This window comes from Vipera ursinii (assembly GCF_947247035.1).
Source record: "Vipera ursinii genome assembly, chromosome: 6".
NCBI classification, from domain to species: domain Eukaryota; kingdom Metazoa; phylum Chordata; class Lepidosauria; order Squamata; family Viperidae; genus Vipera; species Vipera ursinii.
In genome coordinates this window covers 59,121,052-59,148,923 of record NC_139515.1, presented here as the reverse complement: position 1 = coordinate 59,148,923, position 27,872 = coordinate 59,121,052, and positions in this window count along the sequence as shown.

Sequence of the window (27,872 nt, the reverse complement as noted above, 5' to 3'; positions counted from 1 at the left end):
TAAAAATAAAGAAAAAAAGAAGCTAACAAGCAATAAAAGTTAAAAGTTACCATAAAATGAAATGCACACAGAAAACATTCATATATGGAAATCTCACTCCCACGGTGGGTATATTACTATTGGATTTCACCAAAGTTAATAATGAATAGGAACATTCATGTGAGCACTGAACCACAATCATTGCCTGCTCCCTCTTTGCCTTTATCATTAGTTCTTTCCTGAACAGAAATCCAGTAAAATACCTGAATCTGTCATATACTTCAGCCCACTATTGATAAACTATATGTATTTTTTATGTTTGAATTATCAGATCTATTTCCTTTCCAGACAATGAATATTGCTGAATAAAAATGTAATCTTGTCTCTCATTTCAAAAATCTAATGAACACTGAAGTCATTTAAGAATTTACCTCTATATCAACAGATACAGTGTATAGAAAACTATATATTTATAGAAGTAGGAACATTCACAGACATATATATTAATATTTCTAGATTGTGTATTTCTAAAAATATAGTGGGCATTAAAGTTGGGCAGCAACTATGATAGAATTATGCTTGGAAAATTTTCCAAACAGCTGTTTGATTGAGTGGTGTAAATTTCTTTCAGATCATATATCAATACTTGGAGATCTCATCATTCCTTTCCTTTTACTGTCACGTTATTCACCTCCTTTTGCAATTAACACACTGCTTAACTTAAAGCAAGTTTAATATAAATCCACTGCAGCAGTGTCTGTTAAACATATGTCAATTCAACAATGGCTCAAGAGGTAAGTTTCAGGGTACCTCTTTCTTATGCAAAGGTTCTACCTGTCCCACTCCCTTCCTTAAACATAAGTTCGCAATTAATATAGAAGGAAAATATATTTATGCACAGAAGACAAAATAAACCCACTTATAACGAAAAGTGAAATATAGAAATCTTAAATTCAGGAACATAGTGCTCACTTTTCTCTAATACAATGTTGGATACATACCTGATGCTACATCTACGGCACCACTCAACTATATTAGAGGCAATAATATTCCTTTGGCATCTTTTTACTCATTCACAGGACCATCTGTTGGTTTAGCTTAATCATTATTAAAGAAAGAACATAATTCCTCTAAACAGGATCCTTTGGCTTATAGTTACTTTTCTATGTAACAATAATCTGACTCTTCACAGGAATGAAATCCAGAATTAGTCACTTTGGGAGATCAAATCTGATATTCAAGGTTTACACATTGCCATTCACCATTTGCTAAAATATGGCATTCTCTGATTCCAAGCCCACAACCAGAAACCACAGGAAATAGTTTGCATTTTAAAAGACGGTGAAATAGATCTAATGCTACAGACAACTCTGTTTTCATCTTGAGGCCCTTGATTTGGCTTGCATAAGATGCTTTTCCATTTACCTTTCTAAAGATGTGCTTATTTGGTTTACCAGGTTACTGAAATTGTCTGTCATAATGACAATATTTCAATAAATGCATGAATTCTTCTCAGACCAAATACTGAGCTTCTATTGGAAGCATTCTGAATAATGCCAAATCAGTACCAGCTGGAATTTATTACTATCTGCATCCTTTTCTTTCGTAGGTAGAAACAAAGATGAGAGATTTCCACTTCTTCAGGCACTTTTCCCAGTAGAAGATCAACTGTAAGGCAATATTTCACTTACTGTTAGGATGGGTGGCTTATGAAGAAATCATGCTTCTCTGGCCATGAGAGACTAGCTGCTCCACTCTATCTGGTGCCTTTCTCACAGGAAGTAGGCCTAGCTGAAGGCCTAGCTAATATTGCAGAAGGTTTGAAGACACTCTGTGCCACGGGTAGGGTTCTTTGAAGGGGAAAGCAGAGAAAAGAATGTTGTGCTCTAAGTAGAAATAAAAGGAAAACAAAGAATTGTGACCTGCTGATGCTGAATGTTCTTCCCATTCAAAAAGAAAAAGAAAAAATAGAGTAGAGTAGAGTAGAACAGAGCAGAATAGAATATAGATAGAAGGGACCTTGGAGGTCTTCCAGTCTAACACTCTGCTCCAGCAGGAGACCCTATACCATTTCAGAAAAATAGCTATTGAATCTCTGGTTAGAAACCAGTGATGGAGTGCCACAACTTCTGAGGGCAAGCTGTTTCCAATGATTGATTGTTTTAACTATTATAAAATTTCTTCTTATTTCTAGGTTGGTTCTCTCCTTGATTAATTTCCATTCATTGTTTCTTGTTCTGCTTTGGAGAATAGGTTGACCCGTTTTTCTTTGTGGTAGCCCCTTAGATACAAGAATACTACTATCATGTCATTCCTATCCTTCTTTTCATTAAACTAGACATAGCCAATTACTGCAATCATTCTTCATGTTTTAATTTGTAGTCCCCTAATCATCTTTGTTGTTGTTCTCTATACTCTTTCTAGAGTCTCAACATCTTTTTATATTAGAGCAACCAAAACTGGATGCAATATTTCAAGTGTAGTCTTACCAAGGCACTAAAAGTGGTACTAACACTTCATGTGATCTTGCTTTTATCCCTCTGTTAATGCATCCTAGGACTACGTTAGCTTTTTTTTGGCAGCTGCAGCACACTGCAGACTCATATTTAAGTGAGTCTCCACTAGGACTCCAAGATTCTTCTCAGTTACTACCAGTGAGCCAGGTACACCTATTGTTTACTGTATATTCTATATTGGCTTTTCTTGCCTAAATGTAGAACCTTTCTTTTCTCACCACTGAATTGTATTTTGTTAGATGGGATCAATGTTCAAGTCTATTGAGATCCTTCTGTATCTTGAGACTATCTTCTGGAGTATTGGCTATTCTTGCAAACTTGGTGTCATCTGCAAATTTGATGTATTCCCCTTTTATCCCTTCACCTAAAATGTTTGTGAAGACATTGAAAAGTACTGGGCCTAAGACAGAGCCTTGAGGTACCCCACTGCAAACTACACTCCATATAGATGCAGTTCCATTAAGAACTACACATTGAGCATATTTGGTCAGCCAATAACTAATCCATGTGGTGATGTCTAATCCACATTTTTCTATCTTATCAAGTAGTACGTTTGGTCTATTTCATCAAATGTCTTACTGAAGTCCAATAAATTATATCCATAGCATTTTCCTGATCCACTAATTCAGGGCTTTTCAACCAGTGGTACGGTATCACCTGTGGTACATTGGCACCTGGCAGGTGGTATGCGACCATCCTAGAAAAGTGGTAGCGACAGAGGGGAATGAGCTGAACCGGTGGCAGCACTGCACAAGCCTGAGAGACAGATAGCTGGAGCTGCAGGGCTGTCAGGGTTCAGCAGAAGCGCCAGGATCAGCGCCAGGATCCAGCTGGAGCTCAGCGCTGATCCCGATGCGTCTATTAAGCCCAGAAGAAGCGCCGATCTGCTGGAATGTTGCAGCATCTCCAGGGTCTTGTGATTTACATTCAGATGCTTGGCAACTGATTCATATTTATGATGGTCACAGTGTCCCAGGCTCATGTGAAGTGACCAAAACCTGCTGCAACCACCCAGCAGATGCGGGGAATAAAAACCAAACACCCCCCACCCCACCCTTGCTGCTAATCCTCCACAGAAATGCTCACAACAATGAAAACCTCGGACAGGAGGAAGAGCGCCGCTGGGCGTGCAGGCGTCTTGCTTGGCTGTGGCTTCGAGGACACTTTTTTTCAGTGCCATTGTAACATCAGTCACTAAGTGAACTGTTGTCAGTCGAGGACTACCTGTACTTCATCACTTTTTTCCTTTTTTTGTTTTTGACACCTTGCTAGGCGACTGGTGGTACTCGGATGTTGCCATATCCTAAAAGTGGTACAATAGGTGAAAAGGTTGAAAAGCCCTGCACTAATTTAGTCATGTTTTATTGGTCTCCGTGGGCCTATGCTTTGATGTGATTACCTGGTGAGAAGTGAAAAAAGATTTGCAACAATGACTAATATTTCATGGAATGTTTTATTTATTACAAATGCTTTTAAGCCATTCCAATCAAACAAACCTTACTGATTTTTAGATCATGCTGTATGCTGGTCTCCAATCTTTGTTTTTTCTGTGGTTTAAGAAATTTTTCCATTAGACTTTTAATGTTTTCCTCAAGTGTTTCTATTAGTTTACATTTGGTACACATATAATTCTTGGGTGTGAGTGTATACTTTGCATAAACCTTACAAATTAGAACAGTGTCAGTCTTTGTTATTCATTACTGCTTTTGGATGCAATTTTTTTAACCATATTGTCCACTCTACTATGTTTCTATGTTTTATTTTCCACCAGCACCATTTTCATCATCTTTGAAGTGAGTTATCAGAATGAATTCAAAACTGAGAAGCTTAGTTTTTGCTGGGCCATATGCAGTTTTATACAGTGATGCTTAACATTCCTAAACCCTTTTGAATTTTCAATAGTTCTACATAAATATATCTTTGGAAGGTATTAATTACCATTACAAAAGACCTTTCTGGTTTGAATCTGGGGTGTGGAATACCCCTGCTGCAAGAAATAAATATTTATTGATAGAAGTGACAATTAGATGTTTTAAGAATATCCTGTAGAAATCTGATACAGTACTTAAGAAATATATATAGTAAAAACAGGAAGTGTTAGAGAGTAAAGAATAAACATAGGTGATAAATATGTAAAATATGTAAAAAGTACACTGAGGTGGTTTGGATATATACAGAATGAATGAAAAATTAAATTGGAAAATACAGTATATATAAAGGAACTATGACTGGTTTCAGAGCAGGAGGAAGACCAAAAATATTTGGATGAACCTAACATGATGAGAACTGAAAATAGGAGATACGTGTTTAATCCTCCTCCTCTCCATCTCAAAACATGAATCAGTAGCAACTGTGTTGACTAAGTATTTGTATTAGTCCTATAAATTTCTCTTTCTCTACCGCACAGGGGGACGGACACAGAGATGTTTTTAATGACTGCCACTAAAAGACAGAAAACATTGCAAGATATCATTTATAACAATAGCTATTTTTTCAATTCAGAAATACTAGAATTGATATAAAAGGGGATGTGAAGGATCTTCTCATATATCTCTTAAAATACAGCAGGAATCTAGCCAAAAACAATTCTGTCTCCACCCTGAAGATTAAAAATCTTTACTTGAAAGTATATCTACTGCTGAATGCATTTATAAAACATGCTTATGCTTTCATCCTTACTCAATCACTAAAGGATAATTTAATATTTTGGAAGACTTCAAGAAATGCTAGTTTAATGTATTATTTTGGCAGGCAGTCCTGTTGTTTGTTATATAAATGCAAACTCATGAGACAAACTATATGATATAAAATTATTACAATACATTGCAAGAGCATGCAATAATTGTACCTTTCTATTGCCACATTCTTGTAGCACTTTTGGCATGTCATTTCCATGTGCCACTTTAAGAAATGCAGTATTACAATACAATCTGAAGTGCAATATACAGTTAGGATTGGAAAAACTTGTCACCAGCCAATTTTGCTTTTCCACCAGTGTCTACTCTCTTTCCTATTAAAACAGGAAATTCTTAAGCTTTCTGAAAGGAGTTTAATTATATGATGCTGATAAACACGTATGGAGCAGAAAGAGACATAAATGATTAGGAGTTGTGGGATATTTAGAGTGACATTTATAACTTGAAAACTGCTGCAACTTCTTTGCTGATTCTTCACATCTGATTTTTGGCATAGATAAAATTTATATAATTATGTTATTTTAAGATAAAGATTTTGCATACTCTTTGCACGATAGGAATAACCCTACATTCACTATCCAGAAGAGACAATACTTATAACCCAAATCTAAAAACAAAGGATACTTGCTTGCCACCAATTAAAATTTAATAGAAAATATTGTAGTCTTTTTGTTTAATTTTCCTATCTAACCATTCAAACAATCAGTGCTTGATCTAAGCTAAGCAAGAAAAAAAAACCTCAGATTGACTGGATAAGTCATTTTTTCAAATCTAATAGCCTACTACAGACCTACTACAGAAAGCATCTCTGTGTATATGTGAACAGGTAAAGTATATTTTTCAGCCAATTAACTGGTAACTCTGTTATGTAGTAGGATGAAAGGATCCGCTTTGAAGGATGGGCTGGTAGGTGAACAGATCATTAGCAATGCTCTAAAGCAGTGATGGCAAACCTTTTAGAGACCAAGTGCCCAAACTGCAACCCAAAACCCACTTATGTATCATCGGGTGCTGGGTGGGCATGGCCCATTGGGTGGGTGTGGCCAATGGGTGGGCATGGCCAATTGGGTAGGCATGTCCCATTGGGTAGGTGTGGCTGCGGTGGTAACGGCAGACTGGGTGGGACTAAAAAGTTCAATCAATCAATTCCAACTTTGCAAGATCTTTTTCCCCCTGCGAGAAGTTGAAATAGATTGATTGATTGAACCTTTTTTTTGCATAAATGCCATAGGTTTGCCACCATGGCTCTAAAGGAAGGGCATGTGGGAGCTCTGCTTCAGGCAGCAAACTGTATTGGGTTTGATACCAATTCAGAACTAGGAATGGGATTTAGAAGACAACATTTAGCAAATTGATTTGCCTACCACCCACTTTTTTCTTTTTGATGTGGGAAGAAAGTAAGTCCCAAGAAACTAACATTTCTCTATGGCAGCAATTATTTAAAGCCATAAGGGCCTGTCCAAGAACCAAGGAGCATGTTCACAAACAGAAGGGAATAAAATTCCATGAAAAAAGTACTCCTTTTTATAAAACTTTATGAAAGGGAAATGTATTAGTAGATCAGTCAAAGCTACAACTACTGAATAATGTAATTATTTTTATAACACCATATTAAGTTACACAAAATGTGAACATCTATTGAACTGTGAATGACAACACATGTCATAAATCACAAATGCTGTGCTTTATGTACTTGTCAGATACAATACAAATATGCAACTGCAGCATTTGTTTGATATCACAAACTTGCCATTTTGATGTCATCGTAATTTATTACAGATACTATCATATACTGACAGTTTTTGAGTATTTTTGAGTATTTTTATGACAATTTCTGGACTTGTTTATTCCTGTTTATTTTGAATTCTTGCCACATTTTAGCTCAGACATTACACTCTGCTGCAATAAACCTTTTTCCCTTCCTCTCTCTCAACAGAGGTTTAGTGTTCTATTAACGGAGCTTCTCTTTTCAGGTATGCATTGTTTATCTTTCCCCTCCCTTCCCAAATCTTTAGCAATATATAATCATGGTCACAACTGCTGGGAAAACATTTATTTGCAAAACTGCTCACACACTACTTTGCAAATTATACAAGGGCTTTTGAAAGTAACAAAAGTACTGGTGCCATAGCACAATATAAACTTTAGAAACTTACAATTTATTTTTATTATTTTTATAATCTATCATAAACCAGTCACTGATGAGTTTTCCAAAATAGAAATTTAGAAATGCATGGATCATAGAGGAGGGTCAGCAATTTTGTTACTCCATTCCACTGATAGCTCAAATATGAAACTATTTATTCTATTTATAAATTTAAAGGTAGACTATTTACATATTCAATACATGATGGTGTTGTAATTGTGATGTGCTTTTTAACATTTTTGCCATATGCTAAATAAATAAATAGCTCAGGAGAAGGGCTCTGATTAGATTAAAACATTTCACACTCTCCTACTGATCTTCTAAAAGTGAGCATTAATTGGCTCACGATGTTGTCTGCGAAATATTGAATTAGATTCATACATGCAGACCAGCATTTAAATGTCAGCAGCAGAAATTACAAACAATAAAAAGATTATGGAAGATGTAAATACTCCTGGTGTAAGATCAAGGGTCCATTGTGCACAAGTTTATAGCTGGTAAATATTCTTATAGAAGATGAGGCCTACAACACAAATTAAAACAATTAATGGAGGAACTAATGCAGACCCAGTGACTAAAACATTTGTAATAAATAATGTAGAGAATATAGTACGATGAATCAGGGAACTGTATATATTACTCCAGATGCAAATGTAACAAAGATGTGTATAAGGACATTAATGATGGAATGATTTGCTGTAAGCATCCTAATAACTTATGGTAGGTTTCTTAATAGAGGATTAAGCTGACATAGTTCCCTGCTATCATCCAATAACCAAGGCAAGTATTCTACTGAAGAGACAGAGAGATTAAAGGGAGACTAGTAGCTACTGGAACCTATTGTGTTATCACTAGTCAAATGCTTATGTTACATTGCTGCTCAAAAGAATCCCAACACAAACCAAAGCAAAATATTCTTAGGAGGACAACACATATGAAAAAGATGTACTATCTGCTCTGCCTTGAGTGGCCTGCTGCCCCTAGAGATGTTTTAACAACTTTCAGCCCCTTAGTTCTTGGCATCCTAAAAAGAATTAGATGCTGCCTATGTTGTAATGAATTCCTCTTCTCAAAATAAACAAAGCAATTGTTGAGGGAAAAATCTTCACCAGGGTCCAGTCCAAACTGGGAATAATCAAAATGGAGACTGCTTTAGAAAGAAGGTTGCAGTTTATTGAAGAGGAGAGCCAGACAGAAAAATGACTCTGGAAAAACAACTGACCCATGGCTCTTGAGGTTCTTTCCTGAAGCTTTGTATTTCCTGTGTCATGTACTTTGACCTGAGTCTGAGTGTGCCCTTTTGGTATTGGTAGGATAATCCTATTATGTCTCCTGTCCTTAGAGTTTGGGTAGAGTATGTAGATCTTAAGGGTCTTTGTCTTCCTAATTTCTTCAGTTTCTAGCTGGAAGGCTCCAACCTTTCTGAAGGGATTATTGAATTTTCATTTCTGAAAGCTGGCTTCTGCCTAGGGGACTGGGCTGATTTTGGGGGGCTGGTTTCTGTCTTTTTTTAAAAGATCTTCTCCATTATTCCTTTGGGGAAATATATTCTGCCTTTTTAATATTTCCCAAAATATTTCTTTCTCTGGATTCTTCCCACACTTTGAATGGAAGTGAACATTTCAAAGTCTGTTAGTAGCTCATGACTTCTCTATCACAGCCCATCCTCCCCCTGAAGCTTTTTTCCTTAGGTGTAGCTTCCCCCTCTTCTTGGTTTTATAAACTGGACGTTAATTTAAAATAGATGTAATGCTTTCTTTTCTTTTCTATAACATGAAATCTTGTACATGTATTATACCTTCTTGTTATATAAGAGAAATCTTGCTGGATCAGACATGCAAGTAACATAGGATCTGCAAGATCAATAGCCCTCAATACACCTATCCTCCATGAATTTTTCAAATCTCCTTGTGAAGTCATCCAAGTTAGTGGCTATCACTATATTTTGTGGTGGCATGTTAAAAATTATGCACTGTGTAAAGAAGTGGTTCTTTTTCAATTTTCAATTTGCTTTTAATTGGATGATCCTGGTCCTAATGATCTGTGACAGAAAAAAAACTGTTTCCCTGTCTACTTTCTCCATGCTATGCATTATTTTATGTCTTTCAATCATTATTCTCTGTTATACTTGTTCTGTACCAGCCTGCTACCGGCCCTGCAGAAAAGGCAGGGACAACCCCTTTTACAAGAAGGCAAGAGGCTGAAATTACGCCTGCCAAATTTATTGCTACAAAAACAAACGGAACAAGACAAACCAAGAAACAGGAGCTTTAAGAAACAGGAACTATCCAAGCGGTTGCCTTCAGCAAACCAGCCCTCCAACACATTCCCCTTATATAAAGTTCAGGGCGTGGCTTCTCTCTGCCTCCTTCCAAGGAGCCCCATTGCCTTCCTCTGTTTACTCCTAATTGACTGCCTCCTGCGTCGGGCGTCCTTGAACAGGGCCAGCTGTGGGTCATCTTCATCCACGCTGTCAGGCTCACGCAGCTGGGTCTCCGTGGTGACCAAGTGGGAGGGGCCTGGCTGAGGGCTCTTATCAGCAAGATCTTCAACCCCCTCAGCAAGCTCTTCAACACCCCCCTCCTCCTCCTCTGAGTCGTCCGACCCAACTGCCGAACCCACAGGCTGACCCTGAATCACAACAATACTCCTTTTTTCCCAAAAAATCCCAATCCTTCTAGGCCTTTCTCATAAAGAAGATATTAAAACCACCTCTAATAATTTTGGTTGTCCTCTTCTGCATTTTCCAATTCTATTTGCATCCATATTTACACAAAGGGGAAAAAACAGTCCAACCTATCAAAATCAGTACTAAAAAACAGAAAAGAAACACAAGTTAAGATAGGCAAGAAAATGGTAAGTGAGCACCTGTCCACACAAGATGAGTTCAAATCACCAGGACCAGATGGATTATACCCCAAGGTTCTGAAGGAACTGGCAGATGTGATCTCAGAACCACTGAACTATATCTTTCAAAGATCCTGGAGCACTGGGGAACTACCAGAGGACTGGAAAAAAGCTGATGTAGTTCCCATCTTCAAAAAAGGGGGAAAAATGGATCCAGGAAACTACAGACCTATCAGCTTGAACTCAATACCTGGGAAGATCTTGGAAAAGATAATCAAGCAACAAATCAGCAAATACGTAGAAAGTCGTTACCAAAAGGCAACATGGGTTTGTCAAAAACAGATCATGCCAGACAAATCTTATTGCATTCTTTGACCAGGTGACAAAATTAGTGGACCAGAGGAATGTTGTGGATATAATTTACTTGGACTTCGGTAAGACATTTGATAAAGTAGACCACAACCTACTACTTGATAAGATAGAAAAATGTGAGTTAGACAGCATCACCACCAGATAGATTCGTAGCTGGCTGACCAGCCATACTCAGCGTGTGGTCCTCAATGGAACTACATCTACATGGAGGGAAGTGTGTAGTGGAGTGCCCCAGGGCTCTGTTTTGGGCCCAGTGCTCTTCAACATCTTCATCAATGATTTGGATAAGATGTTGAAAAAAAGATCCTTTTTTTGTTGCCCAAGATGGCGGCGGCCGCAATCTGAGCTTTGGGCGCTCCACGAGGGCTCCAAATGGGTCAGTTCAGGGAGGCCCACCCGCGGCACGGTACGATGGGGCGACTCTGGGGGTTGGGGGGTGCAAAAACAGCTGCTGGGCGCTGTTCTCCGCGGCACTGAGCCCCCCCCTCCGAATTAGCGGCGTTTGGAAATCGCCGGCCTGCCGATCTGCTGAGCAATGCTGCAACGCCATGACAGTTCTGGACGTCCTTGCCTGCCTTTCCTCTTCTGCCCGCTCGCCGTGGATACCCTCTGCTCGTTCGGAGGGGCAGCGGCGACGATCCCACCGGCTGGAGATTCGCTTATGACCATCAGCTGGCAGGCGCCGTTTTCGGCAGCGCGGAGCCTTTTTCTCCTCCCGGATGGCGGCAGCGGACTGTGGGCCTGGTCATCGGCCTCGGCGGACGTGCTGGCGAATGCCCGGACTTGAGACAGCTGCCGGGAATGCCTCTCTCCGCCGCTGGAAGACCGTTTGGACTGGCGGATGGGGGTTTGGGGGAGAGAATGCTTTTGCCCTCCCCCCCCAGACTGGCGGCATTGGCCGGCGACGCGAGGATCGACAGAGGCCTGGCCTGCCTGCTTTTTGCTTTCTCTGCTGACAGGCAGGCATCATGGCTAGCTCCATGCCTGGCGGGAACTAAGACCCCCCCTATTGACAGTCCAGTTTGGCTGGGACTTGACCGTGGTGGGAGGACGGTTTTGGACTGGTCAGTGACCACCTCACTGGTGTGAGAGACCAGCTGGGGTGGGCTTGGCTCAGGACTCCCCTTTTCTCTCTACTCCAGATTGGACTCCTCAGCCAGAGTGAGAGGACGGCTGAGGCTTCCCTTTTGATTGCCATCTCAGGTGAGAGCTGAGATGGTCCTGTGGACTGAGAGATATGCCTACTGGACTTCTTTTTCCATCTATACAATATCATTGAGCTACCCTTTGGACATATTTATAACATCTGCCCTATAAGACTATTCTAGCGCTGTATGGTTTACCTCCGTTACTCCGAAGCTGATCTGTATGCCCTCAGGGGGGTTCCTGCCTCCTGGGCGCGACCTAACGCCTGTTTCCACACTCCCCTTAATGACGAGCCCAAGTGTTGGGACTCCGAGAGGTGGCTGGGCTTAGATAGGGGCCTCGAGTTGAGACGTGCTAAGAGGCCCCTGATAAAATTTTTAGCCGGTTATTTTAAAAGGTTAGGGAGGGGGAGGGATAGGGGGGTAGGGAGGGAATCTTTAACCGGCACTCAGTCTGGACCTGTTAGGGGTCCTGACGGGACGGGGTCGGGGGAGGTGGCTGCTGGTTCTGGGAATGTGGGGGGGGCTCCAAATCCCCACGGCGATAGGGAATGGCAGCAGGTGCTCGCGCGGAGGGCCATATCAACACCCGGGATCGCGTCCCCGCTATCTCCGAGCGGTGGCGCGCTCTGACCCTCCGGTTAGCACCCTCTTACCCGGGGATGAGGGTGATCAGGTCCCTGAGCTCAGGTTGGTCTATTTTAACGCTAGATCCGTAGTTAACAAAGCTCCCCTCATCCATGATCTGATCGAGGAGGAATGTGCGGATCTAGCGTGCATCACGGAAACTTGGTTGGGTTCGGAGGGAGGGGTGCCTCTTACCGAGCTATGCCCTCCAGGTTTCCGGGTGCTGCACCAGCTACGGGCTCAGGGCAGGGGTGGCGGGGTGGCAGTAGTTATTCGGGAGACTTTGTGTCCCCGGGAGGCCACCATTGTCCAGATGGCCGGGAGTGAATCCCTCCTCTTGAGATGTGGTCCTCGGGCTCAGTTGGGCTTGTTGCTTACATACCTGGCACCCGGCTGTGTGGCAACAGTCCTGCCCGAGCTGCTCGACACTCTCTCAGGGTTGGCGGTGGAATTCCCCAGGCTTATAGTCCTGGGTGACTTCAACCTGCCGTCACTGGGAGGGTCGTCGGAGTTAGCTCGGGAGTTCATGGCCTCCATGACGGCCATGGGCCTGGCCCAAGTTATTGAGGGCCTGACTCATGTGGGGGATCATACTCTCGACCTGATGTTCCTATCTGGACAATGGTTGGATGATCTGGGAGGGGGTTCCTCGTCCATCACCCCTCTGTCATGGTCAGATCACTACCTCCTGAGGCTGGTTTTCTGTTATGCCACCCCCCGCTGCTGGGCGGCGGAACTGACCAGGTGGTTCCGCCCCAGGCACCTAATGGACCCGGATCGGTTGCAGAGGGCGCTTGGGCCTATACCTATCACCCTTACCCACAGCCCAGTCGATGCTCTGGTGGATGCCTGGGAAACAGCTGCCGCCAGGGCACTTGACTGCGTTGTACCCATGCGACCTCTGACCCGGCGCAGATCCCGTTGGGCCCCATGGTTCTCTGTGGAGCTCCAGGAGATGAAGCGTCGGAGACAAGGTCTAGAGAGCGGTTGGAGGTCCAGCCGATCCGAATCCGACCGATTGCAGTTAAGAACCTTTATAAGGTCTTATCTTGCGGCGATAAGGACGGCGAAGTCTAACTACTTTGCCGCCCTTATTGCGTCCGCAGATAATTGCCCGGCCGCCCTGTTTAGGGTGACTCGCTCCCTCCTTAACCAGGAGGTGAGAGAGGATCCCTTGCGGGGATGAGCCGAGGAGTTTAGTCATCATCTGGCAGACAAAATCGCTCAGATCCGGACCGGTCTGGACTCTGACTGGGCAGAGTCTGATGTGGAAGAATCGGGCGGTCTTGAGCACGTTATCTGGACTGAGTTCGACCCTGTTTCCCCTGATGATGTGGACAGGATCATGGGGAGACTGAGCACCACCACCTGTTTGTTGGATCCGTGCCCTTCCTGGCTAGCTTATGTGGCTCGGGAGGGAACACGAGGCTGGTTCCATGCAGTAATAACTGCTTCTTTGAAGGAGGGTGTCTTCCCTGCCGCCTTGAAGGAGGCGGTGGTGAGACCCCTCCTCAAGAAGCCTGCTTTGGACCCGGCTGTTTTAAATAACTATCATCCAGTCTCCAACCTTCGCTTTTTGGCGAATGTTGTTGAGAGTGTGGTGGCGCATCAGCTCCCTCTGTTCCTGGAGGAAACTGATTATCTGGACCCGTACCAATCGGGTTTCAGACCCGGACACAGCACGGAGATGGCATTGGTCGCGCTGGTGAATGATCTCTGGAGGGCAAGGGACAGGGGTTGCTCCTCTGTCCTGGTCCTATTAGATCTCTCAGCGGCTTTCGATACCATCGACCATGGTATCCTGCTGCGGCGTCTCAGGGGGTTGGGAGTGGGAGGCACCGTTTTACGGTGGTTCTCCTCCTACCTCCAGGGCCGCTCGCAATCGGTGTTGACGGGAGGGCAGAGATCCGCCCCGAGGCCTCTCATTTGTGGAGTCCCTCAGGGGTCGGTTCTCTCGCCTCTCCTGTTCAACATCTATATGAAGCCGCTGGGCGAGATCATTCGTGGTTTCAGGGTGGGGTATCATCAGTACGCTGATGATACCCAACTTTTTCTTTCCACCCCGAACCAACCCAGTGATGCCCTCGCCGTGATGTCCCGGTGCCTGGAGGCGGTTCAGGTCTGGATGGGGAGAAACAGGCTTCGTCTCAATCCCGCCAAGACTGAGTGGCTGTGCATATCGGCATCTCGGGCTAACCAGACTATTCCACCTCTAACAATGGGGGGTGAGGTGTTACCCCCTGTTGATAGGGCTCGCAACTTGGGCGTCCTCCTGGATTCACGACTCAATTTTGAAGACCACATAGGAGCCGTGACCAGGGGGGCTTTTGCACAGGTTCACCTGGTGCGCCAGTTGCGTCCCTATCTGGACCGAGACGCCCTACGCATACTCATGCACTCGTGACCTCCCGTTTGGACTACTGTAACGCTCTCTACATGGGGCTGCCCTTGAAGACCATTCGGAGGCTTCAACTGGTGCAGAATGCGGCCGCGTGAGTTGTAATGGGGGTCTCCCGATACTCCCATGTAACACCTCTACTCCGCGAGCTGCATTGGCTTCCGGTTGCCCTCCGGGTGAAATTCAAGGTGCTGGTTATCACCTATAAAGCCCTACATGGCCTGGGTCCGGGGTATTTGAGGGAACACCTGCTGCTGGCATCAAATGCCCTTCGCCCAGTGCGCTCCCACAGGGAGGGTCTGCTCAGGGTCCCACCGGTAAGAGATTGCCGGCAGGTGACACCCAGGGATAGGGCCTTCTCAGTGGGGGCGCCTGCCCTCTGGAACCAGCTGCCAGTGGAGCTGAGGATTGCCCCCGACCTCCGGTCATTCCGCCGGGGCCTGAAGACCTGGCTCTTCGAGCTCTCGGGCCCAGGCTGAGGAGTAATTTATTTTAACCGGGGTTTTAATTGCACAGGGTTAGTTTAATCTTTTTTAAATTGGTTTTAACTTTTGTATTGCTGGTTTTTTAACTCCCTGTAAACCGCCCTGAGTCCTCAGGGAAAGGGCGGTATATAAATGTAATAAAATAAAATAAATAAATAAAATAAATAAATGGGGTATTCATCAAATTTGCAGATGACATCAAGCTGGCAGGAATAGCCAACTTTTCAGAAGATAGGCTTAAGATACAGAAGTATCTTGACAGACTTGAACACTGGGCGCTATCTAACAAAATGAAATTCAATGGTGGAAAAAATAAGGTTCTACATTTAGGCAAGGAAAAACCAAATGCACAGATATAGTAGGTGGTACCTTGCTCAATAGTAGCAACTGTGAAAGGGATCTCAGATTCCTAGTGGACAATCACTTAAATAAGAGCCAGCAGTGTGCTGCAGCTGCCACAAAAGCCAACACAGTGTTAGGCTGCATTAACAGAGGGATAGAATCAAGATAACGTGAAGTGTTAATACCACTTTACAACGCCTTGGTAAGGCCACACTTGGAATACTGCATCTAGTTTTGGCCACCACGATGTAAAAAAGATGTTGATTGTAGAAAGAGTACAGAGAAGAGCAATAAAGATGATTAGGCGACTGGAGGTTAAAACACATAAGGAATGGTTGCTGGAATTGAGTATGTCTAGTTTAATGAAGAGAAGGACGAGGGGTGACATGATAGCAGTGTTCCAATATCTTAGGGGCTGCCACAAAGAAGAGGGAGTCAAGCTATTCTCCAAAGCTCCTGAAGGCAGGACAAGAAGCAATGGATGGAAACTAACCAAAGAGAGAAGCAACCTAGAACTAAGGAGAAATTTCCTGACAGAACAATTAATCAGTGGAACAACCTGCCTCCAGAAGCTCTGAATGCTCCAACAGTGAAGTTTTTAAGAAGAGATCGGACAGCCATTTGTCTGAAATGGTATAGGGTTTCCTGCCTGAGCAGAGGGTTGGACTAAATGACCTCCAAGGTACCTTCCAACTTTATTATTATGATTATGATTAATGCTGTTTTTTTAAAAAAACACAGAATGTATATTCATATATACATTCACACACACCTGAACACACATATTATTTAATTCCAGTGTGACTATCAGAACTGTATAAAGGTACTCCTCGACTTACAACCGTTCTTTTAGTGATTGTTTGATCACGTTACCATGGGGATGCTGCAAAGGTTGTAAATGTGAAAAACAGTCATAATTCCGTTTTTTCAGTGCCATTCTAACTTCAAATGGTCACTAAACAAATGGTTCTAAGTTAATGAGCATCTGCACCAGCAATTCTTAATTGAGGAGAAAGAGAAATCCTTTATGAACTGTTTTTGAGAAAAATAGCATAAGTAAGATTAAATGGGATAGGAAAAGGAATGAGTATGGATTAAGGATGTGTGGCAGTTTTTCTTTATGGGAAATGTGTTAATGCCATTCTTATATTTTTAGCTTCCCTATTGTTGGTTTACCTATGCTATTTTTATTGTATTTGCATTTTGTTTAATATATGCTTTTACCAATGATTTAAACTACTTTTTTAATTCTATGGTAAACTAATTCAAGTTTTTTATTGGAATATCAATAGAGACAGATGATGGATGAATATTTTTTTTTCCTTTCTGACAAGTCCTCTTCTCCTTGGATCACCTTTGTGAGGTCAAGATGAACTGAAAATCCTGTCGATGCTAAATGATTGAAGTCTTGAAGCAGAGCACCAAAGAGCATGCTCCATCAAGATCTTCATTCTGAATAGTAGCTTGAACTGTTTATTCACCAAACACATACAAAATGCCTGTGAGATTTAGCAAAAAGAAATTGGAAATTAAAATTTGACGTTTTGACTTTGACCTGTATTATAAATAAGACAAAATTAATAGATTGCTATAGCAAATCCATTACCTAGAAAATTATAAAATGATAGGACGACGCATCAAAACAAAGGTTTGTGCAGTTCTGTAACTCAGTAAAGGCATTTAGCAATTTAGAATGTGAGTATATAGTTAACATCTTTTAAAGGATATTGAACATAAAATCGATCTATATGACCCCCAAAAATGGAAATAATTGAACATGGTAAAGTGTATCTTCATATAAGGGACACTGTAAGAACATTTGACCAAGTGTTTCTACCTCTTTACAGCCACAAGTGCAAGTTTCTAAGAATAAGGAGCTCATGAAATCTACCTTCCCCACAACACACAGAAGGAAAAGCATTAACATGGGCTCTAGAAAAAGACCATCTATATTTACTCAGTGTCAGACAGTATAAATACCCCACAATAGAAGGCTTGCAGTAATCTTAACATTTGATGATGACATTCAGGAAGGTGAGGTTATTCTGATGATCAGTGTTCTAGTTTATTGCTTTACCACTGATTTGGTTCCCATAAGGGTTGATTGACCTATATTTTATGAAGAAAGACTGAGATTGCATAATTTCTTCATACAAGTTTGTTACCAATAAGATCAGTTACTTTTTGTAAACAGCAGAGGTAACAGCCCATTAGGATCAAACAGGATTCAGAGCCATGAAGATAAAATCTTGGAAAAAGCCTCAGAACTGCATTAGGGTCACATTTTGAAGAAACAAAAGGAGTTCTAAGGAAGCTCAATTAAACAATTTCATATGCCCATAGATTTGTGAAGGGACCAAATTATATAACATAAAATAGCTGAGCAACTTTATTTTAGCAATAAACAATTTAATTGTCACTGGGATGTGGCAGAATTATTCAGAGATGGTAGTGTCCTAGAAACCTGAAAGAGTATTTCCAAATATTTAAAACATTGAACTTGCTCTAGTTTATAAGAATCAATTATGCACCTATGCCATTGTCTTTTCTTGGAAAAATCTAAAAGTTTGGATTTATTGTAATTGATGACTATTAATGTTCTTTTGTAAGGGACGCGGTGGCTCAGTGGGTTAGGACGTTGAGCTTGTCGGTCAGATGGTCAGCAGTTTGGTGGGTCGAATCCCAAGTGCCGCATAACAGAGTGAGCGCCTGTTACTCGTCCCAGCTTCTGCCAACCTAGCAGTTCGAAAGCACATAAAAATGCAAGTAGAAAAATAGGGACCACTACAGTGGGAAGGTAACAGCGTTCCGTGCGCTTTTGGCGTCTAGTCATGCCAGCCACATGACCACGGAGACGTCCTCGGACAAGTGCTGGCTCTTCAGCTTTGAAATGGAGATGAGCACCGGCCCCTAGAGTTGGAAACGACTAGCACACATGTGCGGGGGAACCTTTACCTTTACCTAATGTTCTTTACAATAAGATTACAGAGTTCTTAGAGCCCATTTCTTACCTATGGGTAGGTAAGAGAGAAAAAAAGGATCGGGAGGTCAGCTAATTTGGGCACATGGATATTGACTCTTTTGAGAGTTTTAATTAGAGAGTTAATGTCTATATTATGAGAAAAATAATTATATATTCACAGAAAGAGTAGTGGAAGTTTGGAGCCCCTATGCCTTTCTGGAGGCCTCCACAGGGATGGTGAAGACTTAGGAAAAGATGCCTGAAATAGAGAAGCTGGCTGGAGCCGGGTCGGGACTGACCAACGAGACTCTGGCTGTGGCTGAAAGCAGCTTTGTAACCCCACTGGCCTCGACACGTCCTAAGAAGCAAGTTGAACGTGAGGAGCCAACCCCGACCCTGGAATTGATGGGTGGAGCAGTGACGTTCAACCGGCCTGATCTGGAAAAGTGGTGAGAGGAGTTACAGAGAGCCTCCGAAGCCGAATTCTCATTGTACTGTCCTTAGCCTGAATTGGGCAGAGAGCTGGAGTGGTGGGAGCAAGGAACCTCGAAGTGAACAGCCCCTAAGGAGTGCTCCTTGCCAAGGTGCAGCAGCCAGTTTGTGAAGCAACTGAGGCAGAAGTTTAGCAGCCTAGAGGTTTGTGGAGAAGAGCCAGGGCAACATTTGAGGGAAACCCCAAGGAGCTGGCGTTGTTCCTCAATCAAGTCTGGACCCACCTTGACCAACATGGAGAAGACTATCCTGATGACAAGGGCCAAGTGGAAGTCATGGTGGCCAACCTTGAAGGAGAGGCGGAGGAGTGGGTAATAATTCTCCATGATGAAGGTGCCCCTGGGCTGGCAGACCCAGACACATTTCTCTGTGGTTTCAGAGACTGATTCGGGGACTCCGCATAGATCCAATGGGTGGAGGTAGAGGTTCAGAAGGTCAAGCAGGGGTGTAGACCTGTGATTGAATACATTAGAGACTTCAGGAGGATTGCGGGGAAGCTGAGGCACTAGCCAGAGCAGCTCTTGACCCAGTACTTCCAAGAAGGGCTGAGCCACGATCTATTTCACATGTTCCTAGCCTGGCTTAGTATAGTCACCACCATAGAGCTAGACCTTGCAGTATACAAGGACTGCAAGAGCTTCAGACTACAATCGAAGAAGAGCCAGGAGAAGCATATGCTGGGGAGAAATTAGCCAATAGCTGTTCCTGCAAGACTGTCCAACCACACTCTTATCATGTGCTTTTGCTGCGGCCAAGAGGGACACTGGGTAGTGATGTGTCCAGCGTCAAACCCTTGGATGGCTTCCCCAGAACCGACCCCCTCAAAGTCAAAGTCAAAGACCCTGAATGCAGCAGGGAGCATTGGAGGAGAGAGAAGAGCAGCAGTCCATCCCGAGGGAGTATCGAGATCTCATGGAAGCATTCAGTGAGAAGTGTGATGTCCTACCCCCTCACTGCCCCACAGACTCTGCTATTGAGATCCTGCCCAGGGCAAAACTTCCTAAGCCAAAGATGTACTCCATGACTCTGAAGGATGAAGGAGCTGAGGGAGTACATTGACAAAAATTTAGCAAGGGAGTTTATTCAAGCAGAAAAATCCTGAATAGTGGCCCCTGTGCTATTTAAAGAAAGGAAGATGGGTCGCTGACATTATCCATGGATTTTCGTGGGATCAACAGTGTGTGTGTGGAGTACATGTATCTTCTCCCTCTTATGAAGAACATTCTCTAGGCCATTTAGCCACAGGAAAAGTGTTCAAGAAATTGGACCTGAGGGACACATACTACTGAGTGAGGATCAAGGAAGGTGACGATAGAAGACAGCCTTCAACTGCCCCCTTGTAGCTACCAATTCAAAGTTATGCCATTTGGACTACAAGGAGCCCCTGCTGTATTCATGCAACTCATAAATGAAGTGCTGCATGAGCATCTTTATAAGGGGGTTCTAGTGTATCTTGATGACATCATCATTTACACTGAGACCATGGACGAGCATGTGAAACTCGTACAACAAGTACTGAAAAAGTTATCAGCTGCAGAGCTTCCTGAGTTCTGCAAACTTTTACCGGCAATTTATCCCTTCTTTAGTCATGATTGCCTTACCTGAGTTATTGAAAACTGGAAAGGTGGGGGGAAGAAGCCACAGCCAAATCAGCCCTTGAACTGGACTCTGGAGTGCCAGGCGGCATTCAAAAAATTGAAGGGGCTGTTTGCTGCTGAACCCGTACTAAAGCACCCAAACCCCAAAGAGCATTTCATGATCCAAGGAGATGCCAGTAATGTGGCTGTGGGAGCCATCCTCTTCCAGCGGAATGGGGAGGGGAACTTACATCCATGCGTGTACACATCTCACAAACTTAATGAAACAGAACGGAGATGGGCGCTGTGGAAGAAAGAGGCTTTTGCAGTGTGGTGGGCGCTACTGAATTGGAGGCAATTCCTGGAGGGAAGCAAAGCCCCGTTTGAAGTGTGGACTGACCATAAAAACTTAGAAGCCCTCAACCCTCCTGCAAGCTTTCTCCTAAGCAAGTTAGATGGGCGCAATATTTCAAAAGGTTTGAGTTTGAACTAAAATACATCCCAGGAGGGAAAAACTTCCTACATGATGCCCTGTCCCGCATGCTCCAATACAAAAACACCTGATAGGAGGTGGTGATTTCTGTTGTTCTTGATAGATATCAAGTGGGGCAAGCAACAAACAGATGGCAGGAGAAAAAGAGAAGCTCACACCACACACACTGATGCAGATAAGATCTAAGATGGCGGACGTGCGGGCGGATCTGTTTGAGTGAGCTCTGCAAGTCTCAGAAAATAGGTGTCCTAGGAGCCCCCCAGGGGTGTTTACACCCTCTGGGTTGGGGGGATAGTGAGCGCAATTGTTTAGGCAGCTGAAGGATGAAGGTTTTGGACTCCGTTAGCTGCCAGCTCTGCCGTTTTTTCGACTGGATGTTGGCGGCCCCTACCTGCTCCCTCGGGCGTTTTTCGGGTCGTTTTCGCGGGCCTGGTGGTTGCGGCGGCCGGCGTCTTCGGCGGCGGCGTCTTCGGCGGTGGCGGACCCGGCGTTCACGGGAGGTCCCTGGCTGCTGGCGGCCCTGGTGGCCTTGGCGGAGGCGTTTCAGGCCGTTCCGGGCCGCTTCTGTGGCCGGCTTGGTCTTTCGCGGCTCTCCCTCGGCTGTGGCGACGGCGGCGTTGTTGGTACGTTCCGGGGACGACGGGGACGGCGGCGGCGGCGGCGGCGTTCTCCGGGGCCGTCCTGGGCCTGCCTTTCCATCGACCGTTCGCTGGGCGTCCTCGGCGGTTGCGGAGCCGGCCTTCGGATGGTCCCTCGCTTCTGGCAGTTTCGGTGGAGGCGTTTCGGGCCGTTCGGGCCGCTTCTGTGGTCGGCCTGGTCTCCCTCGGCTGTGGCGGCGGCGGCGTTCCTGGCTCGCTTGGATGGCGACGGGGATGGCGGCGGCGGCGGCGTTGTGCCGGGGCCGCTTTAGGCCTCCCTTTCCATCGATTGTTTATTCTCGGCTCCATCAGCGTCCTGGCGGCGGCAGCAATGGCGACGGCGTCTGCAGCAACGCTCTGGTGGTGGCGGTGCCCCTGGTGGCTCAGCGGCGACGCTGTAATCAACTTATTGTTTCCTCTGCTTGCTTTGCCCTTTCTGGATGGCCTGGTACTCTTACTGCTGTTGGTGGCCTCGAGGGTTCCTGGGCTAGCCGGTTAATGCCGGTGGATCCCAGTGGAGCCCAGTGGTCCCTTGAAAGATCTATGTTTCCCGTGACACCAGTTGTGACTCTGGTTGGTGCCATTGGATTTGTGGACCTAAAAGAACTAGATAATTTGGAAGACCCCAATGGTTGCAGAATTGGCCATGATCAACTTTCTCGAAGGACAGAGCAGCGGAGGATTTGGCCACCTAGTAGTGCAGACTTTGATGATGTAATACACTATCTCATCCCTGCCTTCGGACTGTTCTCTATTGCCATTCACATATCGGCCCCAAAGGATTCAGAGTTCCCTGGGTACTGGCCACAGTGAGAGGGTGGCCTGAACTTACATCTGCTGCCCCTAGAGGTGAGAGCTCTAGGGGACATGCTGTACCCAGGATGGATGTTTCGGACTATTCCCCTCTTGTATAGGCTTTCCAACTGTCGTGAGAGGGCGGTGGTTGGCCTGTCCTGGGGTGACACCCAGCTGAGTGGCAGTGGCTGGGTGGAGGCTCGGGACATCTATTTGCTCTCTGTTTGGTTCCTCCTTAAATCAACTGATTATGGACTGCCTATATCTGGACTGCTTTATGCCTTGTTTTAGGTACTCCTCTACGGACTTGCTCGCCCTCAGGGGTGCTCCCCCTTCCTGGAGGCGGCCCGCCTTTCCAGCCGAATATAATCTCGAGGAAGGTCCCATCTATTGGGATCCTGAGAGATGGCCGGGCACGGTTATGGGCCTCCGACGTAAACCTAACAGGAGGTCCTTGATTTGTTTTTTGTCAAAATTTTTTTGGGGGTTAGGGAGGAGGGAGGGTTCTTTTTTTTGGTTGTTTGGACGAGGGGGGCAGTCCAACTACCTTTGTTCAGGCTAGTGCTGAGGCTGATCGCGGAGGGGAGGAGCGGGGGTCGGCTGCTTCTGGGGCTCCAGGGCCAGTCGTGGGATTGTCCATTCCCACGACGATAGGGAATGGCAGCAGGTGTAGGAACAGAGGGCCGTATCGGTCTCAGGGAAGGCCTCTCCGCTGCTTACAAGCGGTGAGGCACTCCGACCCTCTGGTTCCGCCCCGAGGTCCCGGGAGTGAGGATGTGCAGCCTCCTGAGCTCCGGCTGGTGTATTTGAATGCCAGGTCGGTCGTTAATAAGGCTCCTCTCGTTCGAGACTTGGTCGAGGGTGAGCAGGCTGACCTGGCTTGCATCACGGAGACCTGGTTGGGCCCAGAGGGCGGTGTTCCTCTGGTTGATCTTTGCCCACCAGGTTTCCGGGTGCTGCACCGGCCTCGGGCTCAGGGTAGGGGTGGGGGAGTGGCTGTTGTTGTGAGGGAGACCTTGTGTCCGCGGGAGGCCACCGTTCCCCAGACAGTCGGTTGTGAGTCTCTCTTTTTGAGATGCGGCCCTGGTGCGCAGTTGGGCTTGCTGCTGGTGTACCTTTCGCCTAGTCACGCAGCAGCAGCCCTGCCTGAGCTGCTTGATGTCCTCTCTGGGCTGGTGGTTGAGTTCCCGAAACTTATAGTTTTGGGGGACTTCAACCTACCATCGCTGGGAGGATCATCTGAGTTGGCTCGGGAGTTCATGGCTTCCATGACGGCCATGGACCTGACGCAAGTAATTACGGGACCGACTCATGAAGGAGGCCACACCCTTGACCTTGTTTTCTTGTCTGGACGGTGGTTAGATGATCTTGGTGGGGGCTCTCCAATTATTATGCCCCTGTCATGGACCGATCATCATCTCCTGCGGCTGGTCTTCCGTTTTGCCACCCCCCGCCGTGGGTGTTTGGAACCACTCAAATGGTACCGCCCCAGACGCTTAATGGATCCCCAGAGGTTCCAGGCGGCGCTGGGGTCCCCACCTGCCTCCCTCGCTCACAGCTCGGCCGAGGCCTTAGTGGAAGCCTGGGAAAGGACGGCCACTGAGGCCCTTGACCGAGTTGTACCCTTGCGGCCCCTGACCCGGTGCAGATCCCGTCGGGCTCCATGGTTTTCTGCGGAGCTCCTGGAGATGAAGCGTCGGAGACGGGGCCTAGAGAGCGGTTGGAGGTCCAGCCGATCCGAACCCGACCGATTGCGACTAAGAGCCTATATTAGGTCTTATCTCGCTGCAATTAGGGAGGCGAGGTCCAACCACTTCGCCACCCTTATTGCGTCCGCAGATAATCGCCCGGCTGCCCTGTTTAGGGTGACTCGCTCCCTCCTAAATCAGGAGGTGAGGGAGGATCCCTTGCAGGGACGTGCCGAGGAGTTTAACCAACATCTGTCGGACAAAATCGCTCGGATTCGGACCGGTTTGGACTCTGATTGGCAGAGTCTGACGATCAGGACACGGGCGGTCTTGTCGATATCATCTGGGAGGAGTTTGATTCTGTGACTCCGGAGGAAGTGGACAGGATCATGGGGAGGCTGAGCACCACCACATGTTTATTGGACCCGTGCCCTTCCTGGCTGGTTTATGCAGCCCGGGAGAGGACACGCAGCTGGTTCCAGGCAGTTATATCGGCTTCTTTGAGTGAGGGTATCTTCCCCGCCGTCTTGAAGGAGGCGGTGGTGAGGCCTCTCCTCAAGAAGCCTGCCCTGGACTCGGCTGTATTGAATAACTTTCGTCCTGTCTCCAACCTTCGCTTTCTTGCGAAGGTTGTTGAGAGTGTGGTGGCGCATCAGCTCCCTCTGGTCCTGGATGAAGCGGATTATCTAGACCCGTACCAATCGGGTTTCAGGCCCGGGCACAGCACGGAGACGGCATTGGTCGCGCTGGTGAATGATCTCTGGAGGGCTCGGGACAGGGGGCATTCCTCTGTCCTAGTCCTATTAGACCTCTCGGCGGCTTTCGATACCATCGACCATGGTATCTTGCTGCGGCGTCTCAGGGGATTGGGAGTGGGAGGCACAGTTTTACGGTGGTTCTCCTCCTATCTCTTGGGACGTTCGCAGTCGGTGTTGGCAGGGGGGCAGAGGTCGACCGCGAGGTCTCTCATTTGTGGAGTTCCTCAGGGGTCGGTCCTCTCGCCTCTCCTGTTCAACATCTACATGAAGCCGCTGGGTGAGATCATTCGTGGCTTTGGAGTTGGGTATCATCAGTACGCTGATGATACCCAACTTTTCTTTTCAACCCAAACCACCCCAGTGATGCCCTCGACGTGATGTCCCGTTGCCTGGAGGCGGTTCGGGTCTGGATGGGGAGGAACAGACTCCAGCTCAACCCCGACAAGACTGAGTGGCTTTGCATATCTTCATCCCGGGTTTATTCGGACATTCCACCTCTAACTATGGGGGGTGAATTATTACCCCCCGTAGATAGGGCTCGCAACTTGGGGGTCCTCCTAGATTCACGGCTCACCTTGGAAGATCATATAGGAGCCGTGACTAGGGGGGCCTTTGCACAGGTTCGCCTGGTGCGTCAGTTGCGGCCCTATCTTAGCCGGGATGATCTGTGCACGGTCACTCATGCGCTCGTGTCCTCTCGTCTGGACTACTGCAACGCTCTCTACATGGGGCTGCCCTTGAGGACCACTCGGAAGCTCCAACTGGTACAGAATGCAGCCGCGAGAGTGGTGTTGGGAGTCTCCCGATACTCCCACGTTACACCTCTGCTCCGTGAGCTGCATTGGTTGCCAGTTGTCTTCCGGGTGAGATTCAAGGTACTGGTAACGGTATTCAAAGCACTCCATGGCATGGGGCCGGAGTACCTCAGGGAACATCTGCTGCCGGCATCAAGCTCCCTGCGCCCTGTGCGTTCCCACAGAGAGGGCCTCCTCAGGGTGCCACCGATCAGAGAATGTCGATTGGTGGCCCCCAGGGGGAGATCCTTCTCTGTGGGCGCTCCGGAGCTGTGGAATCAGCTACCGGTAGAGCTCCGGACGGCGCCCGATCTTCGCTCCTTTCGCCGCGATCTCAAGACATTTTTGTTTGTACAAGCCGGCCTAGCCTGAGGGGGAGTGTTGGGGTTGTTTTATCTTTTGTTTTTTAATTTTTCTGGGGGTTTTTAGCGTTGTATTTATATTGTTTTTAACTAGGGCAATTATTTAATCTGTTTTTAATGTTTGTATCGGTTATTTTATTCTGCCCTGTGAACCGCCCTGAGTCCTCAGGGAGAAGGGCGGTATATAAATGTTATTAAATTAAATTAAAATTTGCACAGCAGCTGAAGCAAGAGCGGCAAACCGCTACATGGTTTGTGGCTCCTCAGAAAGAATTGACTATGAGGGAGGGGTTGGCGTGGAAAGGGGACATATGTATATCCCACACCATCTGCAACTGCAAGTCCTGTAATGCAGCCATAATGCCAAGCCAGCAGGCCACTTTGGATTCCTGAAAACACTACATCTCACTAATCATCAGTTCTGGGGGCCAAAGATGAAGAAGGACATTGAAGATTATGTGGGGAGCTTGCTGTCTGTGAAGCCAGAAAAAGGTTACCAGGGAAAAGTCCAGGACTGTTGCAGCAGGTGGCTGACCCAACCAGACGCTGGGAGGAGATAGCCATGGATTTTATAGTGGAGCTACCAGAAAGTGGGGGAAATACTGTAATATGGACTGTGATAGACCTATTTTCCAAGCAAGCCCATTTCATTGTGTGTGCTGGACCAGCTACATGGGGCACTTAAATGCATCATTTCAGACTGGGGGGGGTCCAATTTACCGCTAAGTTTTGGAGGGAGTTCGTAAAGATGATTGAGTATTCCCAGGGGCTCAGCTCTGCTTTTCATCCAAGTACGAATGGATCTGCAGAATGAGCTAACACAATAGTGGAGCAGTACCTGCATTGCTTTGTCAATTATCAACAAACAAACTGGTCAGAGCTTTTGCCATTTGCAAAAGTAGTGTGTAACAACACAGTGCACAGTAGTGCTGGTTTCACTCCACTTAAGGTAGCCACATGGGTGAAGTTTGTGCCCATTTCAGAGTGCTCACAAGAAACCCCCCCCCCATCCTCAATCATCCCAAGTGACTGGGTGTGTTCTTTCCGAAGTGTTTGGAGTGATGTGAAGAAGGCTTTGAATAAGGCAGCTGAAAGCCAGAAAAAACAAGCGGGTAAGAAACAAGCTCCACAGGAGACATTACACGTAGGAGATAAACTATATCTGTCTACTAAGTATCTTAAGTTGAAACAAAGTTGCAAGAAGTTAGGACCAAAGTTCATAGGTCCTTTCCCTATCGCAAAAGTCATAAACCCAGTGACAGTAGAATTAAAACTACCAAGGCTGTTAGGTAAAGTGCACCCAGTATTTCATTGCAGCTTACTGAAGCCACACAGGGGGTTCACAATGAGACCAATAGAGGAAGCACCCTTAGCCACAACAGTGGTAGAAAGGAAAACACACTATGAGGTCAAGCAAAACCTTGATTCTAGAACCCACAAAAGAAAGTTGCAGTACTTAATCCAATGGGAAAGTTAGCCGATGTCAGAAGCTAGATGGGTAAAAGCCCAGCATGTATAAGCAGATCGTTTGGAAGTATCTCTGGAAGCTGGGGCCAACGCAAGGGGGAACTAACAAGCAATAATGTGTATTCCTTTTGTTTCCCAGGTACCTTTTCCCTTTTAGGGAGCCAGCCTGTCAAACTATGAACCTTACTGTCTTTAGGACCACCGTAATGCTACTAATTTTCAAATAGTTATGGGGAAGGGGGAAGGAAGAGTTTGGGATTCATAGGTGCTCCCTTCAATGTCTTAATAACAAG